Consider the following 19,412-nt stretch of genomic DNA (forward strand, 5'->3'; position numbering starts at 1 on the left):
AGTAAAATTTAAAGTACTCAGGCTGTAGCTTGGAGCCTCGGGTCACAGTTGAGCAGCACACGTGGTTCTGCCTTCCCCTGTGCCAAGCAGAGCGTCCTGCAAGCCTGGCTGCCAGGAACATGTAATCTGCGAGGATGCTGGAGGAGCTGCAGTGTGCTATGCTCCCAGCCATCTGGGCAGGGCTGACTCCCACCTACAGACCTGGGTTGTGTGAGAGGTACAACTGATTACAAGTGTTTGATTGTTGGGGCATCCGTGGTGTCTACAACCATGAGAAGGACAGGTGGTGTCTCTGTGGCTTAGACCTTCCACTCCAGTGCAAGGTGGTTTTGATGGCTGGTGAGGGGAAAACTGGCCATGGTCATTAAATGTATGTAAATGAGTCGTGCTAAGCTCAGTGTGCACCGTTTCATGTTATTAACCATAATCACGGCAGGTGAGGTCTCTACTCTAGTGAGACCTCACCTGAAGTCCTGCATTCAGTTCTAGAGTCCTCAGCACAGGAAGGACATAGATCTGTTGGAGCAAGTCCAGAGGAGGCCGTGAAGATCACCCAACGGCTGAAGCACCTCCCTTAGGAGCACAGGCTGAGAGAGGTGGGGGTGTTCAGCCTGGAGAAGAGAAGGCTCTGAGGTGACCTTAGAGCAGCTTCCAGTGCTGAAAGGGGCTCCAGGAAAGCAGACAAAGGGCTCTTGATCAGGGACTGCAGGGAGAGGACAAGAGGTAACAGTTTTCAGTGGAAAGAGTGGAGATTGAGATGGATCTTGGGAAGAAATATTTTCCTGTGATGCCCTGGCCCAGATTTCCTAGAGAAGAGGTGACTGCCCCATCCCTGAAGGTGTTCAGGACCTGGTTGGATGGGGCTTTGAGCAACTGGGGATCCCATGGGAGGTGTCCCTGCGCCTGACAGGGGGGTTGGAACAGGATGGGCTTTAAGGCCCCTTCCAACCCAAACCATTCTATGATTCTATGATTTCTAGTTGAAATACAGATGGGGGCTTAAGTAGGGCAGGAGGTGCTGTAGCTCTCATCCCTCTGCAAGGTGGGCAGGGCTGCGGCAGCCTGGGTGTTTGCCACTCACTGCAGCTGCTCCATCTGCAGAAACAGGTGGAGATGTTCCAGACTCTCAGCAAAACACAGCTGGGAGAAGTTAGGAGGAACCCCACAGCCTGGTATTTCACCTGGGCAGAGTGCCCTGAAGCAGAATTGCCGGCATGAACACAGCTTCACCTGAGCAGCAGCTCTGGGTAGGATTAATGCAATGAAGAGGAACTAAAGGTATGCCCGAGCTGGGTTTTTTCCCTTTTTCTCAGTAACAACGCAGCCCTATCAAACCGGGTAATTTCAGAATGCTGCCTTTTAACTCCCTGTGCCGTCAAATCCAATCCTCTTTTGAAGAAGCTTTGCTGATGAAAATCTCTTTCTCCTCTCCTACTCCAGGTTTTTGTTGTCTTTTTTTTTTTAAATTGTTTCTTTCTTATTCTTTCACCCTGAGGGTTTTTTTTAATAACTCCTGGTTTAGAAAATCAAGATTTTTGGCAGCTGTTGAAGTTTCAGGTTTAGTAAATCTGAGGTTTGGATTGAAGGTAGTTTTTGATCTCTTCCTTTTCCCCCTGTGTGCATGTTCATTAAGTTCAGCATATAGACGTTTGACTTCTTGCTCCTGACAGTTGTCTATGTCCAGTGCATGGACCTTTGACTCCTTTAATGCAATGCTCTTGCCAACCTACTGAAAAACTTTCTCTTTGTGTGGTCTCAAGGGTTTTCCACCACACTCCCCACCAGGACTGTGGAAGCAGGGATAGGGGTGCTGGGCGTGCACGAAGCAGAGCAGGGTGCTGGGGTCTCACTCTGCTCACTCCATTGGTGCAGGGAGTTTGCCAGGAGAGCACAAAGCATGAACGGGTCCTCCTTTCTTCTGCCTGAAAATGATAACAGATCTGGTGTCTCCTGTCCCTTGTGTAGGGGTGGTGTCACCTGGACATCAACTGCTCATATCAGGGGGCAGGCAGCTCCTCGTTAGCGGTGTGCTTCCTCCAGAGCACTTAGGGTGGAAAAATAAGTCTGGGAAACTTTGCATGACTCTATCCTCCCTGTCTCTCTGACTCCATTGGAATTCTGTTAGTGCTGCTGGGCTGACATGGAGACAACTTAAATGCTGGATTGGATGGAGCCTTGGACGGCCTGATCTAAAGGGATTCCCTGCCCATGGCAGGGGGGTTGGAACTAGATGATCTTTAAGGTTCCTTCCAACCCAAACTATATGATTCCATCATTGTCTTCTCTTCTCTTGCTCCTTGGAGTGAGGTGGATTGCCCTAGATCTGTGCTGTGGGCAGCTACAGCTGAAGGTGTTGGATACAGACATGGTAGTGCCTCCAGCAAGGTTGGGTCTCCACTTTGGCTTTTGCGTGTTAAATCCTGGAAGCCCTTAAGGGTGGGTGGGTCATGTGCTTTGTCAGCCTCGTTTTCTTCATATGTTTCTCTTAGTTGTGAGACTTAATTTTCCATACCTGTTGTGTTTTGTTCAATGAGTTCCTTCCAGAAGAGACTTCTGATTGAGTCATTCTTCTGTTGGAAAGTGCCCATTTGTCAAGACAGAAGCTTTGCCTGGGACCAGCGTGTGATTAGGACATCAGAAACCACCCTAGGCACTCCACAATTGTATTTACTGAACTGTACAACAGGGCTTAACTAAATATTTACTGATTTGTGTATGGCTCTGGTAGAGCGCTGGTTGTCCTGATGTTGCATTGTTTTGTGTGAGTTTTGAAAGAGGGTCAAGTTTTTTGTTTGGTTTGTTGTTTTTTTTTTCAATAACCATATGGAAGGAGAAGATTTTTGTGTAAGTTTTGAAAGAGGGTTGGGTTTTTTGTTTGGTTTGATGGATTTTTTTAATAACCATACGGAAGGAGAAGATTTTAAGTCCAAGTTTTGCAGGCTGGGGGTGTCTCTGCCCAGGCCTTCTCTTTGCTGAAGGCAATGGTGTCCTCAGCTCAAGGTTAGCATTCCAAGTTTGGCTTGGACAGTGTGGCTTTTTTGCATGGGGAAGTTGCTGTGGAACTTGGCTGCACTGCTGAGGGATGCACAGGGTGCTGGAGCACCTTGCTGCACGCTAGTGTTTTGTGTGTCTCCTCCAGGAGCACTTGGAGGTGGCACTTTGGCCTGAGATCTGCTCTGCTGCTGGCATGACCCTGCTTCAGGCTTAAGGCCTTTGTGTCTGGTGGTTTCACAGACTGAACCTCTCTGGTGGCTGCGCGGAGGAGGGGACTTGATCTGAAGGTGAGCTTGGAGAGGAAAGTGGATCCTGGCAGATCTTCATGGATTCAGCTGCACCACCAGACACCGTGATGGTTCCATGAGAGGAAGGGGACAACCTCGTGTGGCAGAGCAATGAAGTTGAAGAGCCTGGAGCCCAGTGGTTGTGGGCAGCAGTGGAGGGCTCTGGGGATGTTTAGGCTGGAGAAGAGGAGGCTGAGGGGAGACCTCATCGCTCTCTGCAGCTCGTGGAAAGAAGGTTGTAGCAAGATGGATGCTGGTCTCTTCTCCCAAGTAAGAAGTGATACGATGAGAGGAAATGGCCTGAAGTTGCGCCAGGGGAGGTTTGGATTGGACATGAGGAAAAATTTGTTTTCTGACAGAGTGGTGAAGCACTGGAAATGAGCGCCCAGGGAAGTGGTGGAGTCCCCATTCCTGGTGGGGTTCAAAAACCATGTGGCACTTTGGGACATGATTTAGTAGGCACAGTGGGGTTGGGCTCACAGTTGGACTGGATGAGCTTAGAGGTCTTTTCCAACTTCAATGATTCTATGACTGTGGGTTGAGCTTGGCTGCTGACCCTGGGAGGGACAGTGTGATGGGAATGACAAGGGGTTTGGATCAGAGGGAAAAAATTCATCTTAGCGCCTGACTATAGTTTTTCATTCTCTTAAAATTCTTCTGTTTCTTTGAAGTGTGAATCCCAGATGCTAAAAAAGTATTTTTCCAGACATGGCTATGCTGTCTTGCTGTGTATTTTCCACCAAACTGCTGAATTATTGCTTTCCTTCTGGCCTTCAATTTTTGTTTCATAGCTTTATCTTTTTTGTCTGGATGTTTTATATGGCTAAAACTCATTCCTGCTCAGCATCCCAATCTGAGAACTCCCACGTGAGCCGGCATCTCCTCTGAGTTATCACATAGGATAGGAATGCTGCCTTTTCTTCCTGGAAACTTGTAAACATGAACTTCCTGTTGACGAGAGCTGTAAATCTGCAAATAGCTTCTGCTTCCCCCAGAAGATGAAGGTGATAAAAATCTCAGGTCCTTCTTCACTGCGCCTGGTCCTCCTCGAGCCCCAGAGGCAGTGGAAGCACAGAGGCGCGGGAGGGAACCTGCTGGTTGCTCTGCAAATTGGGAAATGAATCATTCCATTTATTTTTCCCCCTTTCCTGTAGGCACCCAAGTATGAGTTCAATCGTGATAGAAGCCACTTGGAGAATCTCAAAACCCTAAAGACTCTAAAATGAAGCTTCATTGTTTGTTTTCACCTTTGCAATCTTCCACCGCAGAATTAATCTGCAGTTTTGGGGAGTTAACTCTGTCCTGCATCCAAATCAGGCCTTTTTGGATAAAGAAATCTTCAAATTCTGGCAGCTGTTAGAAAGCTTTGCATTTTACCACCCATATTCACTTAATCTTGCTGTCATTTCTGCCTCTGCAAGGAGGGTCTGGTAGGACACAACCCACGCTAGGTTGGGTTTTCTAGTTCTACACTTCTCTGCCTTCTAATGTTGGTCTCACGTGGAACTTGGACCAGCAAGCTGTGTGCTTTACCGTCCTTCTCCTGACACCAGGACAAGCATGCCCACAGCTCACTGGAGAAGAATCGTAGAATCATAGAATGACTAGGTTGGAAAAGACCCACTGGATCATCGAGTCCAACCATTCCTATCAATCACTAAACCATGTCCCTCAGCACCTCGAGGCAGCACATGGAGAACAGCCCCCTGGTTCTCTGTGCTGGCTGGTTTTTGGAGGCTAGCAAGGCTTCTGTATCTGGATAGGGAGTAGGTGGCTGAGCTCAGCAGGGCTTATGGTGGTTGGGAACTACCATGCTGATCTTCAGCATCAGCTGTTGGAGCGTGTCCAGAGAAGAGCAACAAAGCTGGTGAGGGAATTGGAGAACAACTCTTATGAGCTGAGAGAGCTGGGGGCGTTTAGCCTGGAGAAGAGGAGGCTGAGGGGAGACCTCATTGCTCTCTCCAACTACCTGAAAGGAGGTTGTGGAGAGGAGGGAGCTGGGCTCTTCTCCCAAGTGACAGGGGACAGGATGAGAGGGAATGGCCTCAAGCTCCGCCGGGGAGGTTCAGGCTGAACATCAAGAAAAAATTTTTCCCCGAAAGGGTCATTGGGCACTGGCAGAGGCTGCCCATGGAGGGGGTTGAGTCACCTTCCCTGGAGGGGTTTAAGGGACGGTGGACGAGGTGCTAAGGGACATGGTTTAGTGTTTGATAGGAATGGTTGGACTTGATGTTCCTGGAGGTCTTTTCCAACCTGATGATTCAATGATTTTATGATGCTGGGGCTTCTCCATGCTGTTGGGGATGGCATGAAGGCAGGCAAGGGGCTGGGAGATGGTGGAAGCTGAGAATGGAGCAGGAAAGCAGAAAAAAGGCAAAAAAAACCCCCATATTAAAAAGATGATAGTGGGAAGGGAAAAATGATATAGAAAGGAAGGAGGAGTGGTTACAGGACATGGAAATGAGGAGCAACCCACGAGACTGGAGGAAGACCTGGGTGGAGGCTGAACTCTCTTAATAAGCATCCCATTAATTAATACTTTCTCATGCAGTGGCACTGGGGTGTGGATGAAATCCAGCCCTTCCCAGCCTGACCTCTGTGCTCTCCTCGCTCGCTGCGTGCTGGTTTCTCCTTGGCTTCCCTCCCTAAGCGAAACCGCAACCTTTCCAACTTCTCCGGGGCCGAATGAAAGGCACATGGCAGCGGTGTAAGAGGAGCCTCTCGCAGTCGTCTGTGCTTGGGTGGGCGTACTGGTTCTTTCGTAAACTAATAGCTCCCAGCAGTGCTACTAAATCAGACTTGGTGGAGCCGGGAGCGGAGAGCTGGAATGCCGGGCCAGACGCAAAGGGCTGTGCTGGGTTGTTCCTTTTTTTTCCCTCTGTCTTCCCCCAAATCCACCGTTAGTTAGGCCCAAAGGGCCAACTAACAGCAGGGATGGAGTCAGCAAAGAAAAAAAAAATTATGTTTAAAAAATAAACCCCAAAAATAAATATACTGCCCCCCCAACCCCTGTTTAAAACATAATTGTTGTTTGGGAAGGTGGAAAGAGAGGGAGCCCCTCTCCTTCCTGCAAAGTCAACAAACTCGGATGATACCGCTTAAAATCCTCAACTAGAGTTTTTTCTTGGTAAAATGAAAACAAGAGGGGCTTGATTTTTTTTTTTTATTATTATTTTTAGCCTCTTAAAGGCAGGCTGCGGTTTGGATTGTTTGTTTTAAATGAAGGTTACCAGGTTAGTGATAACCAATTATCAGGAAAATAAACCTCCTTTGGTGCTTGCCTGATGGCTCGGCTCAGCGATGCGATGGGGAGCAAACATCTCCTCTGAAGGGCCAGGCAAGGACCAGTGCCCCAACAGCACCAGCCTAGGGGCTGGAGGGGAGGGAAGCGCAGCAGGAAGGGGAGAAAGGATTTTGTTAAAGGAGCTCAAGATAGAGAAAAGCTGTTGTCAGGGGAGAAAAGCCACAGCCTGTGGGAAAGAAGTCACCAGGGGAGGGAGACGCAGGAAGCGATCTGTAGTGCAATGACCTTGTTGTAAGAAGGGGCTTGGGATATGTCACCTACATTTTATTGTTCATATTTTTGGTTATAAACGCTGCCCTTTCTGGCAATAAGTAAGTTTCTTACTTATTAAAGATCTTCTAGTGGGGAAGGGGTGAGGAGCACCCAGAGCCCAGACTTCCCGAGTGGGGTGTCTGACCCAGGACACAGCTCTCAAAGCCATCATCTCCAAAGCTCATCTGCAACATAAACACGTGCTACAGGGGCTGTTCCTCTAAGGACTTGGGTGAAAAATTCAGCTCTAGGCAGGTAGCTGGGTTTGCTGGGTGGTGCCCAGCTCGGCTGCAGCAGAGAGCTCTGTCAGCACAGCTTCTGAAACCAGAAATTCTCCTCATCCCCCACCTGGGGCTTTGGGCAATTGAAGGTGAAAGCTACCAGAATTACAATTGGAGGAGGCTGGATGTCTGTATTCTAACAAACCTCTGTAATCGAAGGGAGCTGCTATCGATCTGGAAAATATTGTGAAGCTGCAGAGCTGTTGGACTGGACTTAATCCTCAGCAGGCTGGGCTTTGCTCTCTCCAAATAGGATTACTCATTTTTTCCATATTTCTGTGTTTGGTTTAAATACCCATGACGGCTACAGAGGCTTGGATTTCTAATCAGAGCAAGGGCATTAGAATTAGGAATTGGTGTGTTGGTTCTGGGGGGGGATTTTTTGGATGGGGCGTCAGTTACTGGGTGCTTTTTCTTTACATATGCAGTCGCATAGCAGGAACAAGTTCACTTTTGCTTAGGTGCCTCCCTCCCACAGGCCTAAGTCAATGGCCAGGAGTAAAGTTTCAGTCATTTCTTTGGGTTGTGCTTAATTCCTTGTTGCATCGTTGCTCCCACTGGGTTTTGGGTGGGTTTTGGGGGTTTTTTTTTTGTAATGTCTGATCTAAGTTCTGCCACCTCAGTTCAGGCCAACTTTTAATACAGTTTTTTTCCCTCTCTCTGGACAGTATTGAAATGGCACAAAAGCCAAACACTGCTCATGTTCCCTCCTGAAGGAGGCAATCTGATGAGATTTACTTGACAAATTAAGCTTGTTAAGGTCATCTGCCATGTGCTCATTTAAATAATGGATGTATTGAAAAGAGGATGTTTGTTAAAAGTGATAAATTTTCTGGGAATGGAGAGGTCCAGCCCCAGTTTGAGGGTGTGGGGTGTGCATGGCTCTGTCTGCAAAGCCTGAACTCAAGTCCACGAGCCTCCCATGCAGCCCCACCAGCAGCATTTCAAATAGTCCCTTCTTGCCTCCGCTGACTGGTAAGGCAGGCAGAAAGAAGGCAATAAAATGTTTGACTTCCCTGCCAGACCTGAGCCTGGAGGAGGAGGAGGATCCCAATTGGTTTCCATCAGATTCCAGTTAGCATGAATTTACGGTTTCCACTTAGCCTGATAAATAGCTTTGGCTGCCGTGGTGCGTTTGGATTTACTATTGGATGGAAAGTGGTCAACATAAAAAAGGCAAAGGCTTTCCAGGGTTGCTGTGAATACCAGAGAAACTTCTTTCCGAGGTAAGAAATCAGCAGGCAAAAAAATATAGCCACTGCACATCGTGAAATATGGGTGGAATGGAAGAGAAATCAGATGTAGTTCGGGTCTGTGTGGCAATGGGCTATGATAGGCATAAAAATTCCTCTGGAAACTGGAAAAATTCTTCAGATTTCCTCGCTTTCCTCAGAAACCACACTTAGCAGCAGGTATCAATAGCTCCCAGTGTTCAAACTTTGTTTGCATCGTTCTTTCCATGGAACATTCCCATGAGAAGAAAGCAAATGCAGATTAATGCAGCTAGCCAGGGAAAGCAGCTTTCCCCGTGCTGCCTGCACTCCTTCCTTCCACTGGGGTGGTGATGTCTGGGCTACAAAATCTTCTTTAAAACCTATCTGGGGAGCAGGCTGGCCTTTTGGTCTTATACAGGTGCAGTAGATAATGTTTCCCTATGTCTTCTAGTATTGCGATGCCTCTGCTCCCTTGGCTCTACTTGTAAAGGCGGTGGCTGAGCAGGGCAGGGCTCGCTTTGCGGTAACAGGAGTTTCTGCTGGAGAAACCAGCTGGTGGTGGCGTTTGTCTGTGGCTCTGCAGACCTGCCTCTGCCAGTAGCGAGCTTGGTGATGGAGTCGTGATGTGGGTGAGCTTAGGGATGTGGGTCATGTTTTGGATACAATCCATGTGTCGTTTAAAGGAGGCTTTGCAACTGCTTCTACTCAGGGCACCCAGGTGTCCCCACCTTTAGGTTTTTTTAAGCCGTGAGACCCCCAAAACATCATCTGCATCTTTCTTACTCTACAGATGAGCCATGAGACCTTGCATATTCCTGCCTCAACCCCAGCCAGGAGTGGGGACGTCTGTCCTGAGGATGCTGGGGTTTTGGGAGAAGTTAGCCTGTGGGCACTATGGAAAAGGCTGTACCTTTTTGTAGAGGTTTATGAAGTCAAATCATTGTAGCTGTACTTGAAATATTTGGAGTGGACTAAGTTTATGATGTTTCAGCGTGCTTTAGGTTGCGAAAATAGCAACAAAACCTGTTTGGCCATGGGGCCACAGGGGGTTATAGAATCATAGAATCACCAGGTTGGAAAAGACCCACTGGATCATCGAGTCCAACTATCCCAATCAATCACTAAATCCTGTTGTCATAGTTGGGACAGCTTTTCTTTATATCCTGTGAAATACACAAGCTGTTGATGTCTTTGAGTTAAAGTATGAATAAAAGAGAAGGTGGGGGAACATCTAGTGCTAGTTAACCTATTTCTACCCCAGGCCATCCCATGTGCATTCCAAGAGGGCTTTCTCAGATGGTTTTGACCCAGAGACCTTGCAGCTCCCAGGCTGCATCTCTTGAGCATCTTCTTTGTCTTACAGCATCCCATGCTGCTTTTGTGCTCGGACCAAGGTCAGCTTTTCAATTTGCTGGCCAGTTTCAGGCTGGTTTGGTGGAGTCAGGACAGGGAACAGTGGTATCTGATGCTAAGTGTTTAATGCCTTAGGCATGGATGAGCTGCATCCATCTGCCTGGTGCCTTCTCCACTGGGGGCAAAGCTGCAGCCTGGGCTTGCTCCTTATAAGACATCAGAAGATCCACATGAGAGCCACTGTTGTTGGGACAGGGCTCCTGTTGAGGACCTCACAGTGTGAGCTGCCAGGGAGCAAAGCATGAGATGCAAATCCATTGGAAAATAACTTTATTAATTCTGGTGGTGCTTGGTTTTTGTCGCCCTTCATTGTCTGTATAATGTAGAGATGATTTTTCCATCTCAGCTTATGAAATATTGAGAGTGTCAGTATTTTACGCAACCTTCATCAAAAGTGTCAGAAGCCCCAGCCAGCTGAACTTTCTGAAATTAAATGTTTTCTTGATGTGCCTTGCCAGCAGCGGGGACTGGGGCAGGAAGAAGAAGGTGCTGGGAGGCACTGGTGGAGAAGAGGACGCTGAAGGGAAACCTCATTGCTCTCTACAACTACCTGAAAGGAGGTTGTGGAGAGGAGGGAGCTGGGCTCTTCTCCCAAGTGACAGGGGACAGGACGAGAGGGAATGGCCTCAAGCTTCTCCAGAGGTTTAGGCTGAACATTAGGAAGAAATTTTTCACAGAAAGGGTCATTGGGCACTGGCAGAGGCTGCCCAGGGAGGGGGTTGAGTCACCTTCCCTGGAGGGGTTTAAGGCACGGGTGGATGAGGTGCTGAGGGACATGGTTTAGTGTTTGATAGGAATGGTTGGACTTGATGATCCGGTGGGTCTTTTCCAACCTGGTGATTCTATGATTCTGCTGGTTCCCAACCCACTTTGCTGCCTGAGCATCACTTTGCAGGCTGCTTCAGGTATCTCTGTGCTGACACTGGATTGCAATTCCTTCTTTTTTATTAACCAAAGCATGTGAAATCCCTGCTTTTTGCTGAGGCTTAGAGGTGGCAGGGTGGCTGTAAATCTGTGCTCCCTTTGCCTGCAGCCAGGCTGCCGTGCTCGGAAGGATGTTCTCCCCAGCCACGACTGCAGCATCTTTGTGTGCTCCTACGACAGCCCAACATCTCCTTCCCAAATGCCTCCCCCCAGTTCTCACCCATCATCCTGCCTGCCCTCCCTCTGTGGAAGGAAAACGTGCCCCCTGTCTTCATGAATGCAAACCATGCCTGCTCACAGAGGTCTATTTAATACTTCCTTTAAAGCACTTTTTTTTTTTTTCTCTCCCTTTACAGCCTTTTCCCCTCCCAAAGGGAAGCAGAGGTACCTTAAACTAATTAGGAGTAAGAGGTGGAGAAGCTGGGGGTGAAGGGTCAGATGGGATGCCGGGGGCAGTACTTGTAGAAGGTTTATGGGCATGGCTTAGCAGATAGCAGTAACCTACCAAAGTGTTGGAAATTCCATAAAAAGAAGCATTTTGCTGTCTGTGAGTGAGTAAATATCCTGTCGTGCTTACACCAACTATGGACAATTCTGCTGGTGTGATTTCTGGGCTTTTGGAAAACCAGCATCGCTTAGCAGGCGTTTAGTTTGCTGTCCTGGCCAAGGTGTGTAGGTCTGGAGGAGCTGGAGGGAGAGGTGGTGTTGCCTGGAGAGATTTGGGAAGGATTGTATTGAGACCTGAAGCCGCTCAGCACAGAGAAATATGGACTGGAGTGTAGAATCTTTCCTGAGATCTTAAACTGTGCCTGCACGTGATCTGCCAGCGTAATGCAACCATCGCTTCTCCTCGTCGTTCTATGGGAGCTGGGATGGAGCTGACACAGAGGAGGATGGTTTGGGGCACCTGGGGGGTGGTTGCCCCTCCTCTGGGGCAGTGCCACAGGCAGCGAGGGACAGCCCAGGGACACCCCGTCTGCGTGGTAAGGGGATGCTGTTGTGTAAATCCATGTTTCCCCAGCACCCGGCTGGCAGTGAATGGTGCTGGGCTGATGGGATTAGTCAGGGGCCCCCAGTTAATATCTGTTGTTCACGCCTGCACATTGGGGAGCAGCTATTCAGCAGGACCAGGGAGGTTTGTAGGTGTCGGAGCTGCCTTGTCAGTGTATTAATGGGAGGGGAAAAATGATAAAATATAGTTGTGTCCCAAGGGTTTGTACTTTCAGTCTCCTTTGCTGCTGTGAGATCCCGGCTTGAGTTCACTCCCCGATAAAACATTTCGGATTTACATTTTCCTTTAACACTTCCTCTTCCATCCGAGTAATCTGTTAGACATTTAATTGCTCTTCCTTTGAATTTCCCAGCCCTGCTTTGGTACCCTCGCAGCATCAGTATCTTGTTATCTTGTTGTTGCTTCTAATTGCTAACACATGCCAGCTTTCCAGCGCTGCAAACTCTGGCGCTGCGGCTTGGAAGGGGAGTTTACAGGGAAGATTGACGCGCTTGGGGAAACCTACAGAAAATTAATTTGCTGGTTTACCCAACAGCTTATCCAGATTTCAAAATTGAGGGCTAAGATGAAGGCTGCCTCGCACCCGGCGCTGCATCGGGGAAGGGACCCGCAGCGGCTGTGTCGGTGAAGCCCTCCTTTCCTCTCGCCATTATCGCTGGCCATAAACAAATTCCGTGTATTTACCAAGCGAGGGTCAGCCGGGCGGCGAGGCGCTGGTAGGTGTGTGCTTGGTGACATCAGCTGGCGAGCAGCCTGGCAGCAGCGCGGCGCAGGCAGGCAGCAGGCGGGGAGCCGAGGCGCTCTGCCTCTAAGCTGGGTATTCTGGCAAGGTGGAGAGCTGGTCTGTTTGGCAGGACCTTCCCATCTGGGATCCATCTGTGTTTCTCTGGAATCGGACAGGCGGCTCCAGGCAGTGAGAAATCGCAGATGTGCGGGACCTGACACATGTCCAGCTAATGAAAGGAGAAGGCAGGCTGGGCTCCGGCTGCGCTCGAAGATCACGAGCAGAGGAGTAGGAAGAGCGCTTTTATTTATATTTCAAAGAAACTAGGTTTATTCAACAGCAGCTGGATCCTCGCAACCTTGCTGTTTAGGGTAAGCAATAGATGGGTCTACTTTTAAACAGGATTAGGTTGGACGCAGCATATCTGGGAGCAGCGGGAGATGCTGGGGGGTGGTTTCAGGGGGTTGCTCGGCTGCCGTGCTGCCAAGTGGGTTTGAGGAGCAACGTGGGTTTCGCCGGCGATCTGGGGAGAGCCTCAACCTTGAGCACAGGTAGAGGGAGAGGGTGGGAGCAGTGGCGGCCGTAGCACTTCGCCACACAGCCTGCTGCCGGTCGACTGCAGTGGCTCTGCTGGGGGAAAACTTCAATAGAGGAGCCGGCTGCATGCGTGGATGCTGCAGCTGAAAAAATACTGAGCTTTCCCCGAGGAGAGCTGTGTTACAGCTCTCCCTATGTTGCTATGGAATGGTTTGTTATTGTTTTTTTGTATTTTTATTTCCCCCTGGTGAGCAGGAGGCTGGGATTCGGCATTTTCTGGGGAAATGGAAGAGCAGGAAGGGGTTTGTGTATTTTAGCAGACCGTGGGTTTTTTGCTATGCCAAACCTTACTCTCACTTGTGCGCACGGATATTGGAGCTGGGGGGATGAATCTGCAGAGGCCAATTTCTTCCATCGGCTCCCAAATTTCCTTAATTCCCCCTGTGTTTTCAGTGCTGCTCTGCATTGTGGCAGAAGCTGCTCCCTTTTTGTCTTTGCGCTTCTCGAGCAGCAACTGATGCTCCCAGCATCTCAATCTCTCAGATCAATTCTGTAAGACTGGAACAGACCTCCCTGTCCTGTATAATTTTGCTGTCAGGCTGCAGACTGCTGTATTTTCTTTTATTCCATTGTAATCTTTCGATCCTGCATATGCATTTGAGACCTACCCTTTCCCCTCCTCTCCCTGTTTATTGGGAAGGTTCAGCTGTTGAAATTGCTTCTCCAACCCTCCTGAGTAGCTCGTTGTGAGGATCCTCTGTTGCACGTCTGCTGCGCTGCTGCCCCGGGCGTGTGCTCTGCAAAATATTCCCAGCTTTTTCTCTCCCTCCTGCAGCATTTGGCTTCTGCACAATGGTACTCGCAGTCCTTTTCTTGTGCTGGAGAAATCCTGCCTAGCGCAGGAGATGCACCAAAATCGGCACTGAAAGTTTGGGGAGCTAAAATGTGGCTGAGGATCACTTGCTATGGAGCTGGAAAGAGGGAGAGGAATATTTGCTAGGCTCTCTAGTGCAGGATGATTCCCTTTGGGGCACTTGGTTGTCGCTTTGTCGAGGTTAGATTTAAGCGTGCAGGGTATCCCTGGGGAGAGCGCGGTGCAGGCTGGCGGGGCGCCCTGGCAGGGTGCTGCACTGCTGCATGGGCTGCAGCTCTCCGCTCGTCTGCTTCTGCCACTGCGTGGGCCACCATGAGGTTTTTCCTTTTCTTGCAGCATGCAAACATTTAGTTATAGCCTTTCAAATATATATATATTATAAGTCTGCATCTCCAGACGCGCCAAACGCCTCTTAAGTGTCCCTTGCTGTCCCCGGAGAGAAGGCAGGAGAGCGTGCTGCCTAATGCTCCAACTTCAATGCCTCTCACCCAGGCACAAAGGAGGAATGAAAACCAAAATATCTCCAGCAAAGTGTGTGACAACACCCAAAAGCACAGAGCCGTGCTCCTCTGCTGCGTCTTCCCCAAAGGCTTCCCAAATCAGTGAACGTGGCACAGCGTGGTGGAGCATCTGCTTCTGCGATCTCCGTGCAGGTTGGGCTCTGATGAAGCAAACTGAAGTTTTGCCAGCATTGGGGCAGCATGATTTGGCCATTAAACAACCAATTTGCCAGTGTCTTACTTAAGCCCTGCCAGAAACTTCTTTTCTTCTCATGTTCCTCTATTTTTTCTAAAGAATTTGGGGTGCCCGATGAGCTGAGGGCTTAGGTGAGAGAAGTGGTTGTGTTTTGGGGAAGAAGGTGGCTTGAAACTCGGTGGTCAGTTGTAATAATTTTATAGAAATGGGATAGCACATCCTATTTTTTTCAGAATTGTCTGCTGGACAATGTGGTTTTCACTATTAATATGGAGTCTGATTTTTGGGACTAACCAGGCTTCACCTTGGGTCCACCCCAGCCAGGTACCCAGCACATCAACTGATTAGAGAGACCAACAAATAATGCAAAGTAAGAGACCCCAGTGCAAGAAACAAGGGAAAAAGGAATAAAGCAGAGGCAGTTTGAGCAAATACTGCCAACAGGGAAGTGCAGTGAGCCAAGGGAGCGATTGGAGTGGGTCTGAGGAAGAAGCAGAATTGCTAAAGGCAAGGAGAAGAAATCGTTAATCTGAGAAGTCTATTACACTGGGAATGCCCCAAGGAAAAGAGCAGAAACTCCATTTAATAGTGAAAAGGCCAAACCCGTGCTGCCAAGTCGGGTTCTGCTCTGCCCAGGGACTGGAGCCACGGCCCCTGCTTCCTTCCAAGATGCTGCTATTTTTGCAAGTCGCATCTGCTGGTTTTTGCAGAGGCTTGTTCAAACCTGCTGACGCCAAAAGCAAAGGGAGTTTCTCACTAGAACCATGGGTCAGGCTCGTGGGGTTTTTTTTTTTCCTCATAGTTATACCAGACCAGCATCCCCAAGAGAGCCGAGTTTCACTTCCTAATGCCGCCTTGTCTGTTACATCGAATACGAGTCTCAGATTATTTTACTGCTGTGTTGCGGGGCTTTGTCACACTTCGCTCACGGTGGGTTTTGGTTTGTAGAGGTTATCACTGGGGGACAAGAGACAAAAGAGCATGGTTTGCCTTCAAGAGCTGAGTTTTCAAGGCAACCAGCTCTTCGGTCCCCAAATGGACCCATAGTAGCTGCCGGCCACGTTTTGCAGGAGGCAGTGCTCTCCCTCGCTTATGCACTGGGATGGGCGAGCTAGGTAGCCTCTTGTTTCTTCCAGCTCTGTTTTCTTAGGGTTTGAACAAAAAAACAGGATTTGTTTGACATGTGTGTGTGATGTTTGTAGTATGGCTGGGTAGCTGAATAAAGTCATTTGAGGATTTGGGCGTATGTGGCAGATTTAAGGCAATGTTGGCTGATTCTGAAATCTGAACAGGAGAGGGGTGTAAGCTGTTGTCTGTTGGGTTTTTTGCCATAAGAAGAGCTGGTTTATCAATGCTTGTTCTGGGCTAGATTATAAACTTGCTTTTATCCTAGCATCAAGTGACTATTTCCATATCCGATTGCTTGTTAGAAGCTAGGTATGAAATGTGTTTTGACAGACACTCCAGAGTGGTCCCTGGGGGCAGCATCAATGCAGGTCACTGGGAGCCTATTCAACTTTTATTTTTATGATAGACGTGGTCTTAATTCATGCAGCATTCAGGGAACGGCTGGAAAAACCTTTGTTTAGAGCGAGAGCAGAAGCTGAGAAGAACTGGTGAGTGATAGTCCTGCAGTTGAAGTGCAGCGTGGAGAGGCCTGGGTTCAGTTCTTGGGTTTGCAAGACCTTGACCTTAGAACCGCTTGGTGCGTCAGCAGCTTATGTCCAAAAGGACAATACCGATTTCAGAGGTTTCAAAGCATTTTAAAGTGTAACTGTCATGCCTTTTATTGGGCTGGGCAGTGGCTTGTCTGTAGGCTAAGCTTAAGGTTTTGGAATAATGTCTATTGAATTTCCTTGGTGTGCTCCTGGCGGCAGGAATCCTGTTTTTCGTGCCCATGGCAGAACTTGTGCTTTTAAAGGATGACAGTCACAGGTGGCCAAATCATAGAATCATTGAACCACCAGGTTGGAAGAGACCAACCGGATCATCAAGTCCAACCATTCCTATCAAACACTAAACCATGTCCCTCAGCACCTCGTCCCCTGTCACCTGGGAGAAGAGCCCAGCACCCTCTCCACAACCTCCTTTCAGGTAGTTGTAGAGAGCAATGAGGTCTCCCCTCAGCCTCCTCTGATGACCACTGAGAAGAACCAGGACAGTTGGTTACTCTCATGGAAACTACAAAGCCAAGAGTCTGTTTTCCTTCCGGCAACGGGACACCCCAGCCTGACGGTGAGATGCTGTATAGCTGTCCTTTTCGACCGCATCTCTTTCACCAGCACAAATCAAGAAGAAAGCCCCAGAAGTATTGATAACCACCACTGAGCTCACCCCAATGAGAAGAAGAGGAGGAGGAGCAGCACACTACAGCCCTGACACAGCTCGAACCTGTTGCTCCGCAGCAAGCTGTGAATGTTTAAAGACCCGGTATTACTTAGGATGCTGGCGGAGCACTGGGGGGAGCGGGTTATTGTGCGAGGAACAGATGTGCCGGGCGCTGTTGCCGTGTGCCGGCTCTGTGCCGCTGCTCCCAGCACCAGGTGCAGCCATTGTTCCGGCTGGTCCCTATTCATCCGCCCTCGGCTGCCGCTCTGCGCCCGCTCCCTCATTGTTTCTCCAGGAAATTAGCATTAAAAACCCATCCAAAACCCCCACGTCCCTCAACTGCAGGTGACTGTTATTGGCCCCAGCTGCCACCCTTGTGCTTGATTACTTCCATATGGGGTTGTGGCGAGAAGTAGGATGCGCTTATTGATTTTTTTTTTTTAATATATTTTTTCCCCTATTTTTATCTCCCCACCCCACACAGACACTTCAGCGCTCACTAGGAACAAAACCCTGAAATCTATTAAGCCCCCGATAGTCTCTAGTTGCCATTACAACTGGGATGAACGTTTTACAAGCAAAGCTAATAACACCCTCTCATTCCTTTCTTCCTTTTTCAGCCCCAGCCCCATAAATGCAAAATAACCCGAGGGCAACTGGTAGTAAATTAAATCTTTGTGGTGTCCTGAGAGGAGGATTTCTGGCTCACAGGAAGAAGTCTGCTGGGCTGTCGCTGTTTGGTTATGGGGGTGGGTTTTACACAAGAACATGGGAAGCTATTGACCAAACGTGCTGCTCACTACCTGTTTCTGGATGGAAAAGGGAAAAATAATTGAATAATTTGGTTGTTGATTTTTGGGTGTTGTCAACTGCTAAGAGGAGCCAAGGACACTACATGCCGAAAGGTATTAGCATATTCTAGGAACAGTGAGATTTGGTACTTTTTTTCCTGGTAAGATTCATCCCCAGGACAGCAGGTTGCATGAAAACCCAAACCCTCAGTATCTCTTCAGGGTTTCCCAGTGGTAGAGTTGTGTGGAGCAGCCTGGGTTTGCCTTGAGGTGAGATGTGCTGTAGTCGATAACAGTACAGCTAGGGGAGCATCTCTTGCTGCCCAACCTAGGGCTGGAAAATAGACCTGTTCCTGTGGATGCAGAGAGCATCTCCAGCGAAGAGAACCAGTGGGTCGTGTCCCATGAGGAGGGGACCAGCCCACGCAGTCCTGACCTATTTGTGCCAGGCAGGAATGAAAGAGAGTGGCATCTTGTCTCTGTGGTGGAGGCATTGGGGGTAGCTTTCCTCTGTGCTTCTGCCCGAACAACTTGGGTGACAAAGCCCTGGCTGAGTCTGGAGGTCAGTCAGTTGGAGTACATATCTCTATGGGTTTCTCCTAGGACATGCTGGGTCTCCCAGAAGGAGTTTGGTTATGCTGCAGCATTGCAGCTGACAAAGTTTGTGCTGGTGACTCCTGACGGAGCAGCTTGCTGAGTGGTGATGGTCCTCATAGTACCACAGCTGAGGTGTTGCATGCTGCTGCCTGGACCTGAGCAGGCTGCTTGAAGATAAAAACCCATCAAGGTCCTGTAAGCTTACATGCTTATGAGGTGATTTCATAGGTAAACAGCAGGGCTTGTGTCTTTGTGGTTTTGGTGGTGCCCCAGCAGCCATTTCCATGGGGTCTGTCTTGTTCCCTACTGGAGATGTACTGCGCAGCTCCAAGCAGGTCGTGCTGTGACCTGGCAGGGTACCAGGCGTGACAGTGGTTCTGCAGTCCCCTGGTGCAGTACAGACATAGATATGCAAACCTCTGGTCCTCACTGTGCTCCTCAGCCCAGAGCAAGGGATGAAAGGTATGTTCAAACCAGAATGACTTTTTATTTGGATGACACAGCCCCTTTGGGCAGAGCTCCTCTTGCCAGTGTGGCAGTAGATGCGGCAGTGAGTCTTTGCCCAGGTACACAAGTCCTTGGGAATGGCTGAGGCTTGGCTGGTTGACCTCAAGACTACGAATGCAAACTGACTTTCTGGTGGGAAATGGACTTGCCCTGAGACTGTCTCAGCCTTGATTCTTTGGCATTTGTCGGGTTGATCTCCACCTTGAGGTCATAGAATCATTAAGACTGGAAAAGACCTCTAAGATCATGAAGTCCAACCATCAGCCCAACCCCACCATGCCTAACAAACTATGTCCCAAAGTGCCACATCTACACGTTTTTTAAAAACCTCTAGGGATGGAGACTTGGCCACTGCCCTGGGCAGCCTCTGCCAGTGCTTCAGTGAATGTTGAGGCTCTGGAGCAAGTCCAGAGAAGAGCAACGAAGCTGGTGAAGGGGCTGTAGAACAGGCCTTATGAGGAGTGGCTGAGAGAGCTCGGGGTGTTTAGCCTGGAGAAGAGGAGGCTGAGGGGAGACCTCCTTGCTCTCTACAACTACTTGAAAGGAGATTGTGGAGAGGAGGGAGCTGGGCTCTTCTCCCAAGTGACAGGGGACAGGACGAGAGGGAATGGCCTCAAGCTCCACCAGGGGAGATTCAGGCTTGACATTAGGAAAAAATATTTAATGGAAAGTGTCAT

General features: G+C 49.1%; 1 protein-coding gene across 5 annotated transcripts in view; it reads left to right on the forward strand.

The window, feature by feature from the left end:
- CBFA2T2 (CBFA2/RUNX1 partner transcriptional co-repressor 2) overlaps positions 1 to 19,412 on the forward strand; it is a 71,271-nt gene that overhangs the window by 12,564 nt on the left and 39,295 nt on the right. The window contains exon 2 of one of the 5 annotated variants that reach the window (XM_069871759.1): positions 1,102 to 1,278. The exons of 2 other annotated variants lie outside the window; for them this stretch is intronic. The gene's annotated coding sequence lies outside the window, so the exon portion shown is untranslated. Of the gene's footprint in view, positions 1 to 1,101; positions 1,279 to 12,459; positions 12,777 to 19,412 lie in introns of those variants that run through there. 2 more of the 5 variants (XM_069871760.1, XM_069871758.1) reach the window with 2 other exon arrangements.

The sequence above is a fragment of the Phaenicophaeus curvirostris genome, chromosome 18 (genome assembly GCF_032191515.1).
Source record: "Phaenicophaeus curvirostris isolate KB17595 chromosome 18, BPBGC_Pcur_1.0, whole genome shotgun sequence".
Classification (NCBI taxonomy): domain Eukaryota; kingdom Metazoa; phylum Chordata; class Aves; order Cuculiformes; family Cuculidae; genus Phaenicophaeus; species Phaenicophaeus curvirostris.